Here is a 17164-nt window from a genome sequence, read left to right as displayed (position 1 = left end):
CTTACATAGCTTCTGGAGGGTCTGGCTCTAAGCAGTCCCATTCCCTGGAAGGTAGTTTCTTAGCAGAACTATGTACCTGATATCATTCTATGTTTTACAATGACAGGCAGTAGAAAATTGCTTTTGCTGACAAGCTCAGAGTTATTCTTACATATGTAATAATATGGGGCTGGCCAGAAATACCTCCCACCCCCCAAAAAAACCCTTCACCTGCTCTTTTCAGTGATATTGCCCCTTGTAGAAAATAGTAAAGGGGAACTGAGAAATTCTAAATGTAAAATCAGCAATGAAAATATGAGTGCCTCATAGGTTGTTTTATTTATTTATCATATGGCATGGGTGTAATATAGCCAGGAGATCCTAAAATTGTCTGGCTACTAGGCAAAAGATGTCCAGAGATACCATTGCCTTCCCCATGACCTCAGTATTCCTTGAAGGCCACCTTTCTCGTCTCTGTCAATAGAAATTAATAAAAATACTTGACATATTCATATACCATAATAAAACTATAACAACAGCATGTCTAGGGGAAAAATAAAAGCAGTTACTTAGTTGTACAAAATCAATACAGTTATTCAGGGTAATGTTGGAGAAGAGAACTGAATTTTTTGGCTTGAAACTCAAGAATTTTGTCAATAGATAGCTAGATCTTTTGAGCTCTCAAGTGAAGCCATCTCTGAGGAAACTAATTGGAGTTAACAGGAAATGAAGGTACTCGGCAAAACCTGTACATGGGGACACAAATGGAGTGCTTGGCCCTCTTATCAGGAAATCAGCTTATGTAGATAATAAAACTGGAGTGAAGAACTCCCCCAGGAGTCATGCAGACTCAAGACAGTGGTTCACCATCAGGCAGAGACCAAGGAGTTACCAACTATATCAATCTCTCAGAGGACTCAAAGCAGGATGGCTCAAATGATACATTATCCCTTTTTAAAAATGAAAAACAGTATGTGATCATTTTATTGGGAAAATAGGTTTAGAGGTGTGTTGCTTTACGCTTTCCATGTTCCATTTCCCCACTCTAACAGTGTAATCCTGAGCAGTATGACTCTGCTTAAGATGGCATTAGCAACCACCCTCTCAAGATTCTTCATGTGATTTTTTAAAAAATCTGTTTTACAGATGTCATATTTTCACCCAAGAAACAAACAGCAGCTTGAGAAATGAGGCGATTTACATTGAGGATGTGCTACTGTGGAATAATATCAACAGGCATTCTTAAACATATTCCAGTCCAAGGCAATACATTTCAAAGGGCTCATACTGGAGTAACTATGTTCAGGATTATACTGTAAAGATTTCCAGGCTTGTAATTAAAGATGGACATGACCCACAAAAATGTGGCTTGGTTCAGTTCATGAGTGAACTATGAACTGAACCATGAACCCCACAAACCCAGTCAACTCACATTTGAACTGAACTGGTATGTGAGGCAGCCTGTTCCCATGGCTCACTTGTTTCAGGTTCTAAATCAGCCTTTCTCAATTGTTTTTTACTGTTGAGAAGCCCCTGAAACATTGGTACAATCATGCAGAATATGATTGGGAAGCATACACACCCACTTGGGGCCCTCCTCTTCCCATTCCCTCCAGGCCCATCATTGGCCATTTTGGGATGGGATGGGTATGTTGACATGGCCATATATGGTCATATCACCCAATAAATATATATTTTATTGATTAACTCCCACCCTTTCAGGACACCTGTCCAGGATCTCCATGAAACCCTGGATGAAAAAGCCTGTTCTAAATAGTTGAGCCATGGGAACAGGCTGCCCCTACAGCTCAAATGTTTCTGATCTAAACAGCTGAGCTATGGGAGCAGACTCAGTTGTTTCCAGTCTTTTGGTGGCTTCCACAGGAAGGACCAAGTAGGGGTTTAAACTTCTGCTTTTTGCTTCCCATGAATCTTGATAAACTACCTCAAAACATGATGGAGGTTCATGGGTGGGTTTCAGTTCACAAATTTTGTTCATGATGAATTTTTATAATACGAGAAAGGAAGAAAGGTTCAAAACACAAACAGAGAAAAACAGAACCTTTCCAAGGCAATTGGTACAATAAATTTTATATATCAATAATTTTTTTAAGGACCAACCAAAACGGTTTCTAGATATACTCCATTTTCACAATTTTTCTTCAGTAGTTGATTCCTTATACTCTTATCAAGCAATTTATATATATATAGATAAGCCACCGGCTCTGTAAAGTATTGTGGGGAATGTCAGTCAGGGGAATGTTTTTTGACTCACATTCCCCACAATACTATACAGAGCCGGTGGCCTATCTATATATATATATACATTGCTTGATAAGAGTATAAGGAATCAACCACTGAAGAAAAATTGTGAAAACGGAGTATATCTAGAAATCGTTTTGATTGGTCCTTAAAAAATTATCTTTAAACAGCCCCGTGGCGCAGAGCACCACGGACTGAATAAAGCAGTAAGGGCTGTGTGGGAGGAGTTAGGGCGGGCCCTGTCCGGGATAAAAACTCGGAGGGGCCAAACAGGAGCCGCAAAGCGGCTCCTGATTGGCCCCTCCGAGTGTCCATCCCGCCCCAAGCAGCCAATGGGGAGCCGCGCAAAGCGCGGCTCCCCATTGGCTGCTTCACCCACCCAGGGAATCTGCCCAGCTGCTCCAGACAGCCACGGGTGAGTGGTGGGCTGCGGCGCTTTCACCAGCCAGGAGGCCAGAGAGAGCCTCGGGAGAGTTGAAGGCTCATGAAGGCTCAAGAGAGTTGCGGCCGGGGGGGGGCACTGCGTTGGAGGGTCAGGCCTTCAGTCCCTGCAGCTGGCTCTTTCCCCCCCTTTTCTGCAAAGCGCCCAGGCGGCATCGCAGGAGGGAGCCTGCCTGCCTGCCTGTCCCCTCTTGGCACTGGCTCGGAGACCAGCCAATGTCCTCCCTGCCGTGGCGGGTGCTCCAGAGCAGGCGCTCTGCGCTCACTCTCCTGCGCCTCTGACTGCTCCTGCTCCAGTTATGTGCCGCCGACTACTGCAGCTGGAAGGGCAGGTAAGCCGCATCGCTCGCCGCACAGGAGGTCGGCCTTTCGCCTGGCTGGGGCCTCGCAGGGAAACTCAGGGCTCAAGGGTGGCGACCCACAAAGTGCGGGTGCAGCCTTAGATAGGGCCAGCCAAGCATCTCCTTGGGTGGATGGCATAGTGGGTCTGGTTCTCTTGGCCCCCCAGTTGGAATGTCAATGGGCACCCGTATGGATTCTCATTGCCAAGCAGGCGTGGCATGCAAAAACCCCACCGGGTCACTGAGCCCGAAGTTTATCAGTACCTCTGATCCACGTGGGAAGCCTCGAGAGAGCCTCAAGTGGGGGGTGGCTCGGGCAGCCTTCTGCCACAGAGCCACGGGTAGGGAGAAGGCTCCAGAGAGCCACGGGTGGGGAGAAGGCTCCAGAGAGCCTTCTCCCAGGCCATCTAGCGCCCATTTCATTTGCATGTGAAATGGGCTTTAAATCTAGTTGATATATAAAATTTATTGTACCAATTGCCTTGGAAAGGTTCTGTTTTTCCGTGATGAATTTTTGGCAGTTTGTGGTGTTTGCAAACTGTAAATCAGTGAAAATTCATCCCAAACGAATGTTCATGACCCAGGTGATGAACCTTTTTTGTGATGAATTTTCACTGCATGACCAGGTGATGACCATCCATGCATGGCCATATTTGATGTGGTTGACCATGAGTTACTGGCCCACCACTGCACCGGGGCTGGGATTTGAGGAACAGAACTTCGATGGCGGTGTTCCTTTATCCATGAACGGACACAAAGAGTGGCAGTGGAGGAGATGTTATCATGCCCTTAAGGAATCCCTTGTGGGGTACCACAGGGAATGGTACTATCCCCTACATTATTTAATATCTTCATGCATCCTCTAAGACAGCTGGTTCATAATTACATTGCGGAATGGTTAGAGTAGAGTCACCTGAATGCTATCACTCCAAAATGGAGGTGGATTAGGAAAGGGGCAGAACAGGAAGCATGTTTTCTTACCTTTGTGGAGGCACAACTTATCATCTCACCCCCTACAAGGAATTAGGGAGTGGTCATGAATGCCTCCCTTACAATGGAGCCACAGGTCACAGGGGTAGAATGCATGGCATTTTATTATCTTTGCCAAGCAAGGCTATCTGCCCAGACTGCCTGGCTGCAATGAACCATGCAATGGTCACCTCTAGACTGGACTTCTGTAACTTGCTCTATGCTAGCCTAACCTTGTCCTTGACCCAGAAACTCCAGCCGCTGCAGAATTCACCTGCTAGGGTCCTCGCTGGTTCACCTTGGAAGATCCATGCCCAGCCAGTACTGAGGCAGCTCCACTGGTTACCAGTTCTGGCCTGGATCAAGTTCAAGGTCCTGGATTTGACTGTGGCTTGGGTCCAGCATATCTCAGGGACTGCTTATGTCCTTAGGCCCCCCGCAGACCACTTTGCTCTGCAGGTACTAATCTGTCAGTGGTCCCTGGCTCCAGAGAGATATGCCTGGCCTCAACCCAGGCCAGGGCCTTCTGGGTCTTGGCCCCAACTTGGTGGAATGAGTTCCCAGGAGAGCCTGTAAAATGGATCTCTTCTGTCAGGTCTATGGTTGAGGCCAGGTTAATAAGATCAATGGGCTCCCTTCAAGCTCTGCTATAACATCTAGTGCACCCCCTTGTTAGCTGATTGTGTGAGTTAGGAGGAATCTTGCTATCTTAGTTTTTGTGGGAATGATACTGTTTTAGGGGATTTTTTATTCTTATGTAACCCACCTTTAGTCCCAGGAGGAAAGTGGGTCATACATTTAATAAATAATAAATAATGAGACTTGTTATGCATTCCTAGATAAATTAATATCTGCCACCCTCATTGCATTTACTTAAAGAAAATTACAAAACAATTACCTGACATAATGTATAGATGGCCTCTTAGCTGTCCTTGTCTTGACTGTGGCTGCAGAATCTCTCAATTAATACTTTAAAGGCTGGAAAACACTGTGTAATGATCAACTGAAATCTTACATACTTTATTTTTTAAAAGATGATCACTGTTACTGAGAACTTCTTGGGATTTGATTGCAGGCTTGGCCAGTTTATCAAAGCCAGTTTGATAGCTTTTTCATTATCCTCTGAACCTTCTTGAAACTATTTTCTTCCCACTCCTTTCAGTTGTTAGAATTTAACAGCAATGTACTGGAACACATCAGCATGAAATATGGTTTTTGATTTTTATACATTCTTTATTATATTTTTAAACTACAGATACTGAAACTACTTAAGGGTGAAACCGAAGAGCTCTTTTAAGATGTCCCTGCTGGCTGTGTTGTGCTGATGAAGCTGATAGTGGAACTGGCCTTGCTGATATAATACTATCAGTGCAGGGTTGTAAACGGTGAATTTAATCAAGTATCTGAACAGAATCCTAGAAAAGCATGCTTTCCAGGGTTGTTGTGGTTTTGTGAAACCAGAGTAAGTGAATTGATTTTGCGTATTCTTTTCTACTTCTGCTTTCAAAATGGGATTTGCTTATAATATCCAAAGCCCTATGATTAACTACTTGAGTGGGTTTGTAATCTGTAACACCATAGCAAGAACTTAGGACGTAAGAGGGGGGAAAATAAAGGAAAGGAAAATCTGCATATAGCAATGCAATAACTATGTGGGTGACCAACTTTCACTTTGATCATCCCTACACGTGTATAGGTCTTGGAATCTGGCAAAGAATTAATATCCTATTTATATAGGATAAAAAATATGCAGGGTGTTTTTTTTTTAAGGATATTAATTTGTGCTAGGTTCCTGGATCTGCACATATGTAGGGCTGATTCATACTATTCCACAGTATATGATATCCACACAGAATGTGATGTGATTGATGGGGATGCCTAAATTTGTAGGTTCAAGTGGGTAGCCGTGTTGGTCTGAAGTAGCACAACAAAAATTGAGTCCAATATCACATTGGAGAAATAAAATTGTCCATGTTGGTAATTAATGGCAGAAACTTTCCCAGTTATGAAAATAAATTGTTTTAGCAAAGAATTATCATATGGCATAATTTGGATACTATGACATAGTTTACTAATTTGCCACTGAATTATGTTTTCCATATATCTGTGCCTGCACGCGAAAGCTCATGCCTTGAATACATCTTTGTTGGTCTTAAAGGTGATATTGGACTCAATTTTTGTTAAACTGTAGAGTTTACCTACATTTGAGGAGTCCAAGTTTTTCCTAAATTCATTTTCTAAAGTTACAAATTAAGCTGTTTCATCAGCTCCTTGTTGACTTTTTAAAAACATTTTAATGCCTTTAATTTCTACATAATTAAAGTTAATATGCATAATAATTTTATTTTGTGAAAAATGCATATAAATGCATTGTTTGAGTTTTAGAAGACAGAGTATGTTTCCTATGTGTTAACTCCCAATAATTCTGATTTATCAACATATACTGCAAGTTAGAAAAAAGGGGCAAATTTTAACCCTTTCCCAACATCAATCTGCTTGTCTAAAGGAAAAATGAGGTTATCAAAGGGAAAATGACAAAATTACCAACCCCTTCTCCCCTACCTTGGCTGCCTGTGGTGACCTAGAATCACAGAATCATAGAATAATAGAGTTGGAAGGGACCTCATGGGTCATCTAGTCCAACCCCCTGCACTATGCAGGACACTCACATCCCAATCGCTCATCTACTGTAACCTGCCACCCCTTTGCCTTCACAGAATCAGCCTCTCTGTCAGATGGCTATCTAGCCTCTGTTTAAAAATTTCCAAAGATGGAGAACCCACCACCTCCCGAGGAAGCCTGGATTTCCCATGTTAAAGTTATCTCTAGTGGGAGGTGCAGCAGTCAACTCTGGTGAGTACTGGGACGTTAGGCCACCAAGGAAGGATAGGGCCACTGCTCAGGGGCAGGCAATGGCAAACCACCCTGAACACCTCTTGTTTTGCTGGGGGGGGGTGGCGGCCCAGCACATGGCTGAAATGGCTGGGAGGCCAGCAGGAACACGACAAGAAATGGGCAGGTGTCACTATGTAGTACAGGGCTTCAGAAGGGCTCCCATTGGCTAAGGTGGTGGGGGACTCTTCCGGTGGGGGGGGGGCTCTTACCTTTCCCCAACACACAACAGAGTGCCAGGGACTGGATGGCCCAGGTCATCCTGCTATAATGGTTTTCTAGCCTATGTAGGCTCAGCCGCAGTTGATCCAGCATGGTGTTGTGATCAGGAGCACTGACTTTTAATCTGGCAATCCAGGAGGTACTCTGCATGGAGCCAAATAAAACAGTTAAAAAAAAACAACCAGTTTAGACCGCTTTATTATATTACAATCGTTGTTCTGCATTGAATATAGTCTGTTGAAAAATTATGTTGTAATGCTCTCTGCATGAAACAATTCATAGCCCTGCCCCCTGTAGTTTTGCCAACTCTGCTTTGTTCTCTAATGCAGTCAGTAATCTGCATAACTAAAGATCTTCTCTGCATGGCTAATAGACCATGTCAGGCAGACAGGAGAGAAATGAATTGGTGAAAAGCATCTTTCAGAAACAACGCTTAAAAGACGCTTAAAGCACTGAAGAGGCAGTTCACCATGCAGAACAAAATCAGTTTTGCAGAGTAAATTAACTCTTCTGAGCAGTTTTCATCCACTTATCCATCATGCAGAAGAGGCCCTGGTTTGATTCCCCACTCCACAGGGAGCCAGCTGGTGACCATGGACTCACCACAGGACTGTAAAACTGTTCTGACCGAGCAATAATGTCAGGGCTTTTACAGCATTACCTACATCACAGGGGTCTGTTTATGGGACAGGAAAAGGGAAGGTGATAGTAAGCCATTTCAAAACCATTGGGAAAATGTTTTAGAGACCGTGGCCTATACTACTGTGTATATCGTGCCGAAACTAAGATCCTATTGTTGAATTTTGCATTAATGTGTCATGCTAATAAGTATGCTCTTCTTTTAAGCTTCTGGTTGGTTCTCTAATTGTCTATTGAATGTCCCATCCATCAATTGTATTGACTCATTCTGTGTAATTCATTTTGATTCCAAATGAAAAAGGCAGACTATAAATACTATAAATAATGTTAAATAAAGAAATAATAAAAATGAAGACATCAGACTATTGTTCCAGTAGTTCCAACTTTCCTAGTTATGTACCAGAAATGCCAGGAATTGAACCTGAAATATCATGCTTTCAGCACCTACTATACAGCTCCCTGTAAATGTAGATAGTTAGGTGATAGATGATAGATGGATAGATAGATGGGTGGGTGGATGGCTGGGTGGGCGAGCAGGCAGGTAGACAGACTGATTTGTCATTCATTTAAAGAATGATTTCATTTTTGACAGTAGTAAAATTCTGGATTTACCATTTCAAAAATAACCCTTCATATCAAGCCATAGATATACTGGCCAGAGCTATGTATAAGTATTAATTTCTCATTGAATCCAACTGAGAAAAGAAAGTTTGTACAAATATGAAATATAAATGGGAGTGTTTCATGGATCCTTTTCTTTCTCTTCACAATAAAGAATATGTGCAGATTCAATGTCTAATAACATAAGATCCTATTTTTAGAATATAGCCTCCCCATTTCCATAACAAATCTATGCAGGCTTCAGTTCTAAAACCAAGAATACATATTCATTACATTTTGCTGACAGTCATTGTTTCTTTGTGAATATCTATTGCTGAGCAAACAGAAGAGGACCATCTTATTGTCATCATAGGAAGGTATTGTGTCATATTTGCAATTTATATGTGGAGTATCATTCTTTTTACATAATATAATGAAAATCATGTACGCAATTATGCTTTTCAGTACCTCCATTAAGACCCAATAAAACATAAATCTGCTATAACCTGTATCAATATGATACAATGATGGAGAGGGTAATTGTGAGAGTGATTATATTGTTAGCTTCAAAGGATGCTGCTACATTTCTCAAGGTTTGCAGGTTCCTTAGCAATAGACATCCAAAGATGTATAGCTAGAATGGCACCTGTTACATAACTTGGCATGTATTTCATGCCAATTCAAGGGGATGATCTAAAAGGATAGGGAAGGAAGTAATTATTAGTGAGGGAATAAAATGCACATGTGGAACATAATTAAACTAGTGAGACTTTTTCTACCAATGTTTTAATGATAATTAATTAGAATTATATCTCAGATTGATAAAACATGCAGAGCTCAATTGGCTTACTCATAAGTATGCATGGATAAAACTAAACCTATATATAACACAATCCTAAAGATACAAATAAACATAAGATTGCATGTGTAGACATTTATTTATTTAGGCCCTGTGTTCTAGCTTGGAACTGATATCTGCTTAATAATTTGGTTAACTGTGCTGGTTAACATATAGAGAAAAATTTAAAAAACAACAACCCTAAAGTAAACACTAGTGTTGAGTAGAGCTGTATGTAATGAGTTGGGAATATTTACTATCCTATACCTGATTATACAGAAACTTAGAAGATAACATATGCAGTTCTTAGCTTCTTCAAGAAAATGTCTATGACCTCAATGGAGATCCTTTTCCCTCTTTCCTATTGGCTTTAGTCTGGGCAGAAACATCTATTTATCTATTTATCTATTTATCTATATTGCCATTTATATACCACCACTCACAAGGGTTTGTCTCATGGTGGTTCACAAAGTCCAATAAAATCCCCATAAAACCCCAACAATTTAAACAACAACATATTCATTATCCAGAACCAGAAAAAAAGGGTACATGATGGTTTGTGATGGGCCACAAACCACCAGAAACTAAAATGGCTTTATAAGAACTAAACCAATGTGTGAAGTTTTGTGATGTAGCAGAACAGACCCTGGAGTGCTACAGGTTCCAAATTCATAGGAAATCTCCAGCAGACTCTCTTCTCCTGACCCAAATTAAGTCTGTCATTCCCTCCATTTTTGGAACATTTGGTATTTCTTCCTAAGATCGTCCTGAAGGCTTCTTGGATCCCCTACCATGTTTCCATCTTGATGGAATACTCATGGGTTGAGAATGCAATAGCTCTTAAGGAGAGCCCACCATTCACTTGCTCCTATCTTCCAGCATTCTTGTCGATGGGATGACTCTTATCCTGTCCCTGATTTTATTACAGTCTGGCCCACAAAAGTCTACCATACACATCTGGCTGTAAATTTTGCAGCCTCAAATCTCAAAAGGAATTTTAGGAGGACATGGGCACTTTCTCCAGCATCCCCACTTCCTTCACCCCATTACCAACTCTTGTCCATTCGCTAGTATTGAGTCAAGTATTGTCAAGTCTCTTGTAGGTTCTTCCATCATTTGATAAATGAAATTGTCAGCCAGGCAGGTCAGAAAGTTGCATGACTCTGGACACTTACCAGAGTTTGTTTCCCAGTGCACATGAGAGAAATTGAAGTAATCCATAATTACAGAGTCCTGTTGCCTGGATTTTCTATCAAGCAGCTCAAGGAGGACAGCATCCTCATTCTGGTCAGGCAGTCTGTAGCAGACACCAAAACTTATACTCTTTTCCCCTCCCTTATTTCTATTAGACTTGTATATGAGAGTTTGTTTCATTTATTTCATTTTTATTTTTAGTTTCAAAAAGAACTGTTTCATTATTGGACTGTTTCATGTGCTTTGGTTTCATTATTTTCCCCCATTATAGTTGTTTCATTTTCATCCTTCTATTTTGTTATTATCATCTATTAGTTCCAATGGAAGACCCACTTCTTTTTATGGGTTTGTAACATCATTGTTTTCTCCATCAACATTGCAATACTCTCCTAGGATACTCACAGAGTCAAATCTCAAACATATAATGATTTCCCCCCTTTCTAGCTATTGAAATTTACCCAGGTTTTGAAGTGCACAGGATAATTGATACGAAAAAGGTCAAACAATAACACAGACAGCCACTTAGCTTGAAGAACAGTAGCCAACTGGGGAGGGGGTGGCATCCCAAGCCAGGCCCGCAGGGCATAGTGGTCTGACCATGGCACGGCCAAAGCTGGCTCCAAAACCACCTCTATCCCGGCACCGAAAATCAAGTCAAGCGTGTGGCCGGCGTGATGAGTGGGACCGGCAACAAATTGTGAGAGCCCTAGTGTCGCCATGGATGACACCAGGTCCCCACCAAGTCCTGAAGTGGGCGAGTCCGCGTGGACATTGAAGTCACCCAGGATTAAGAGCCTAGGGAACTGCAACGCCCAGGCGGCCGCCGCCTCCAGCAGGCGGGGCAGGGCATCTGGTGGAGCGTTGGGCGGACGGTATACCAGCCAGATGGCCGCGCTCTCGACCGAGCCCCACCCAATACCGACACACTCCACTCCACTGATTTCCGGCACCAGGAGAGCCCTGCAGGCGAGAGTCTCCCGGGCCAGAATTGCCACCCTCCCTCCCCTCTTATGGGTCCGAGATTGGTGTAGGACCGAGAATCCTGGGGGGGCCACTTCATTCAAGGCCACCGACTCCCCCTCCCTCACCCAGGTCTCGGTCACGCAAGCAAGGTCCGCCCCCGACTCTGCAAAGAAGTGCTGCAGAGTGGAGGTCTTGTTCTTAATCGACCTTGCATTGCACAGGACCAAGATCGGACCCTCCCTAGCCTCCACCCTCACAGCCCTGGGGATGGGACGGAGGTTAGAAGGGGATCGAGCACACCCAGGGCGCCGGCCGTGTCTCCACCGCCAGGTCCTATGCGGGACACCAGTGCTCCCATCCCTTCTCTTGTCCAACCTCCTCCCCCAGCCATAGCCCATGATCGTTTGGATCCTGGCCCCAGCATCTGCCATCTCTCCCAGGTGACCCTCCCTCTCCATGTGCCCCCCTCGAGAGAGGACGTCAATCCTAATTCCTATGCTAAGTCCCGCCTCCTCCCCAGCTGCACTAACCCTCCCTAACCCTCCCGACCCCACTAACTCTCTCACCACCCTCCCCCCCTCCCCCACCCTAATCTAACAGCTGGAGAGGTGGGCAGCACTGTAGGGGTGAGATCCCGCCTATCTCAGGGGTTCTCTCTGGCCCCTAGCTCGTCTCCACCTAATTCAGCTGAACCTAGCTCCCAATTATCATTCCTCTCTCAATGATGGTCACTAACACCTTCCTATCACCTCAGGAGAGGGCCTAGGCCACAGCAGCAAGAAAAGAGCAAAAAAAAGAATTTGAGATGAAATTCGGCCTTCTGCCATGGAAATCGCGTCCGCAAGCTCTCGCCCGGCCCAATTATTTAGGGTAGTTAGATCCCTTACCGCCCTTCAGGGGCACCAAAATATTAGTCAATTGGCACTTGGCTGTGAGGCATTAGCGAGCTTTTTTGCGGATAAAGTCTTGTCGCTTCGCCATGACCTTCCTGTCACAATTAATACAGTAAAAGAACTGGAGACCTGTTGGCCGTCTTTGGCAGCGAGGTTTGATGGCTTCAGACGGCTCTCTTCTTCCGAAGTGGACAAGTTGCTGGGGTCGGTCAGGGCGACCACCTGCCCCCTTGATCCCTGTCCCTCTTGGCTTCTCAAGGGGAGCGGAGAGGGGATAGGAGGCCAACTCAGGGATATTATCAACCTTTCCCTGAGTTCCGCGGAATTCCCCGAGTGGCTGAAGGAGGCAGTGGTTCGCCCTCTCCTGAAAAAATCAACGCTGGACCCGCAGGACCCGGCCAACTACCGCCCGGTGTCACACCTAGCGTTCCTGGGCAAGGTGGTGGAAAGGGCTGCGGCAGACCAGCTCCTAGCTTTCTTGGATGAAACTCGATCCATATCAGTCTGGCTTCCGCCCTGGCCACGGGGTGGAGACGGTGTTGGTCGCTTTGCTGGATGATCTCCGTCGCCAGCTGGATAGAGGCGGGTCAGCCGTGCTGGTCCTTCTGGATCTGTTGGCTGCTTTCGACACCGTGGACCATGAGATATTGGGCCACCGCCTCGCCGGTACGGGGATACGGGGTACAGCCTTGCGCTGGATACGCTCCTTCCTCCAGAACCAGACCCAGAGGGTTGCAGTGGGGGATGAGCTCTCGCGCCCTTATGGACTCCCTTGTGGGTCCCCACAGGGCGCGGTCCTCTCCCCCACACTGTTTAACGTCTTCATGTGCCCTCTGGCCCAGCTGGTGCGGAGTTTTGGGCTGGGTTGCCACCAGTACGCTGATGACACCCAGCTCTATCTCCTCATGGACGGCCACCCAGACTCCCCCCCGGAACCATTCGCCAGATGTTTGGAAGCAGTGACAGAATGGTTTGAGCAGAGTCGCCTGAAACTCAACCCCTCCAAGACGGAGGTCCTGTGGCTGGGAAGTAGGGGGCGGGAACAGGAAGCGCATTTACCCACCCTGGCAGGGGCGCATCTTACCATCGCGTCCCAGGCCACAAACTTGGGTGTGACCATTGATGCCTCCCTGACTATGGAGGCGCAGGTCAAGAAAGTAGACGGCCAGGCATTTTTCCATCTTCGCCAAGCTCGGCTACTAGCGCCCTACCTGTCCCCCGAACACCTGGCCACTGTGATCCATGCAACGGTCACCTCCAGATTAGATTTCTGTAACTCGCTCTACGCGGGCCTATCCCTGTCTCTGATCCGGAAACTCCAGCTGGTACAAAATGCAGCCACTAGGGTCTTCACCGGCACACCTTGGAGGGCCCACATCCAGCCTGTGCTGAGGCAGCTGCACTGGTTACCAATTGCTGTCCGGATCCGGTTCAAGGTTCTGGTTCTAACCTTTAAGGCTTTACGCGGGCTGGGACCCACATACCTGAGGGACCGTCTAGTGCCCTATGCCCCCCGCAGGGCTCTGCGCTCTGCGAGTGAGAATCTTCTGGTCGTTCCCGGCCCTAGGGAAGCACGCCTAGCCTCGACCAGGGCCAGGGCCTTTTCGGTCCTGGCCCCCACCTGGTGGAATGAGCTCCCGGGTGAGCTGCGGGCTCTGCGGGACCCTTTAACGTTCCGCAGGGCCTGCAAGACGGAGCTCTTCCGCCAGGTCTATGGTTGAGGCTGGGGCTGCCGGGGTACATCGACTGCTCTCCCCCGGGCTTCTTGAACATCGTTGACCTCCTTCTCCTCCACCCCCCCTTTTTTTAGGAATGGGGGTAGGAAGGGGATCTTATTATTGTGCTGCCATGTTGTGACATTTTAAAGTCTTTTAATGGGAGTTTTAATGGGTTTTTTAAGACATTGTAACCCGCCGCGAGCCATTTGGGAGTGGCGGGAAATAAATCGAAACAATAATAATAATAATAATAATAATAACAAGTAAGAGGCAGATTGACAAAATAAGGGCATTTGGTGGGGCAAGGATTGTATGGCAACTGGACAGTCAGGCAGCAGCAGGAAGAGCTTGAAGTAGATTTACTTGGATGGGAATTTGCCTGGATAGAGAGTAACAGGCAAGCAGGGCAGTGTAGACTACAAAATTTGACACAGCATAATACATATTGGGAAGAAAGATGAATGCTGAGTTCCACCGTATATATTCCAAGGTTGGTATACCTTATACATATATGTAATCCTAGTGGTTACCACTTGCCATCAGTCAAGAATGTCCAAAGCCTGTCTCCATGTTTTCCCTAAAAAACATTGTGCTGTCTTTTGGAAAATATTATCTATATTCAGTGCCTTGCAAAAATGAAACCATCAGAAACAGTGATTGCAGTAATGAAAAAATTTACAACAACAAAAAAGAAACACTATATTTATTTAACTTTATTAATTATGATAATTACAAAATACTCAATTTTTATATTTATTGTAATTAATAATGAAATAAAGTGCAGCTGATGGCTCGCCAGCAGACCACCATTAATGATGTGGCTGGATCTAGCCGCAAACAGAAGGTGCCACTGAGCTCTCTCTTCCCACTCCTCTCCCTGCCCGCTCACCATGTGTGTGCTTTGTGCCTGGCTCACCTGGCCATGGGCTGGGCATGAGGGAAGGATGGGTGGGCCCATGAGCCTTTTAACCTGGGAGCTGCTGTGGAGACTTCTCTTTGTCTTGCGGCTCCCAGACCCTTCAGCTACTTCCAACCCTCCCTTCCTTTAGTCATTCTGTTGATGTATGATTTGTTGCATTTGCTAATGGGTATTCTCCTCATCACAGCTGGCGGTGGTAGTAAGATCCTATTTTTGAGGAGCTCACACCTGCATGCCAGGCTCTGATGGTATTGGGAGCTTCCATAGGAGGCTGGGTGCACAATGAGCAGCAGCTCCTCTTTGGAGCTCCCACCATCCAGCAGCTCCCACCATCACTGTGCAGGTGATGGTGGGAGCCCTAAAAGAGGCTAACATCTGTGTTGCCTCCACCAAGACCATCCTCCCAAGGGAACAGATAGGCAGGCTGGCCTGGCCTGACACCTTGGCTCTGGCCCTGTGGGCAGGCCTAGTGGTTAAGGTGTGTGTGACCACCGGTATCATTCGGTTCCCCAAATTTTGGCCTGCAGGAGTGTGGAGCTTCAAATGGGGTCATGTGTCATTAATGGCTGGGATCCACCCTCTTGGTGTGCTGATGCTCATGTTCACAATAAAGCTTTGGCAATTTTATATGATAGAAAGAAATATAGTTTTCCTGTATTTTGTATTCGAGTATACTGCATGGCCTGGAACATTCCAGCCTGCTAGTTAATGAGGAAATCTACTTTAGCTGTCTCTCAAGTAATCTTTTCTAAGCTCCCCTTTGCCTTCCATAAACTCATTTTTCACTTGCTGTTCTTATATATTCAATCTTTTATTTTAAATTTATTTATTTTAATTTTAAGCCCTGTAATAACTCCTGGGTCTCAAGTGCATATTAAAGGTCCATGTCCTTCTAAATTGTATACTACAATCCAATAAATTACAGTGTCATTCAAGGTGAGTCAGCCGACAGAATATAGCAGAAAGCTGTTTCATATGTATGTATACAAATGGCAAATACAGAGCACAATGTCAAAAAGCAAGAAAATGCAATCAAGAATTTATACAGTGACATTATCATCCAAGTGGGGAAAAGGTCCTCACAAAGAAATAAATGCTCTGTTGTTGTGTCAGTTGCAAAGAAATATTATGAATACCACAAACATTACTTGAGAAAATTATGGAACTATTCTTAGACCATCTTTATTTTTGTGTGAATGAGCAATGCCTCTTACAGTTTTCTTTTCTTACGATGCCTTATTTAATCTAGCTTATGTCAATGAGGGCTTATTCAAGTTAGGGACAGCCTAATTATATAATTGTCAGGTCACCTCTTGCAAAACCAGCAGTTCTTTATCCACAGTTTGTTATTGACTTGGCATACTTGACCACAGCAATATGGAAGACTTGGCTGTAAACACATATTAGCCTTCTTGGTCATAGCCACTGCATGGGGAAAGTTGAATTTTGTATGCGGTGATGAATAGGAATGGGCTTGAACCTAATTTTTGTTGTTTGATCTGGATCATGGTTTGTGACCATACCACAAATTGAATTATAAACCCAAGAGGTTTATATAAATGAACTAGGAGGTAGGTTTACAAACCAAACTGATTTGTATAGATTTGTGAGCCATTAAAAATTTAAATCCCTGCTTTCTGGTCCCCAACAAAAGTGACAAGAAGCAGGAAGCAAGGGTTTAAATGGCTCCATAATTTCACTCCCCTCCCCCCACAGCTTTTGTCTCACCAAGGCTTTTGACACTTAGTACAAAGCAGGGAGTAAAATTGTTGGGAGGCATTTTACCTTATTTTCTGCTAGCTGGCCAACAGAGATCTGTGAATGAAATGGCAAGTCTCTTCTCTGGACCATTTCAGAATGTGAAAGCAGATGGGGAAGGCATAGACTGATGCTGATGCTGTAGTTACAGTTGGAATTGGAGCAACAGAACCCCCCCCCCCCCCCCGCACAACTGATGCAAGGTTGTTGGTTGTAGCTACACAGAAATAATGTCAAATAAAGTGGCTTGAGTGATAGAGGGATCTGGAACATATTAAGGCCCTGGTTTGTGTGCTCCTACCTTCTGAAATAAAGTGGGTGCTGACCAAAGATAACATGTTTGTAGCAGCAGATTCTTGGCTGCAGAATACTCCCTCCCCCCCCCATCAGATTCAACTGATATCATTTAGATGCAGGTGAAGATGTTCACATTTGAGCAGGCCTATTCTTAATTATATGGAGTCTATATAGCCCCTTGAAGCTACTTTTATTTATGAAACTGCTTTACATTATTTTGAAATTGTTTATGACTGCTA

General features: G+C 44.7%; 1 long non-coding RNA gene across 1 annotated transcript; it reads right to left on the bottom strand.

Moving 5' to 3' along the window:
• Window positions 1–369: 369 nt before the first annotated feature.
• Window positions 370–16765, bottom strand: LOC143844834 (uncharacterized). The gene is made up of 4 exons (XR_013234157.1): window positions 16656–16765; window positions 7097–7250; window positions 4891–5178; window positions 370–453 (listed from the first exon to the last, which is right to left on the bottom strand). It is a non-coding gene; the product is annotated as an uncharacterized LOC143844834 (long non-coding RNA).
• Between the last annotated feature and the right edge of the window lie 399 nt (window positions 16766–17164).

This window comes from Paroedura picta, chromosome 9, assembly GCF_049243985.1.
Source record: "Paroedura picta isolate Pp20150507F chromosome 9, Ppicta_v3.0, whole genome shotgun sequence".
Lineage (NCBI taxonomy): Eukaryota > Metazoa > Chordata > Lepidosauria > Squamata > Gekkonidae > Paroedura > Paroedura picta.
This window is presented reverse-complemented; position numbering and strand designations above follow the sequence as displayed.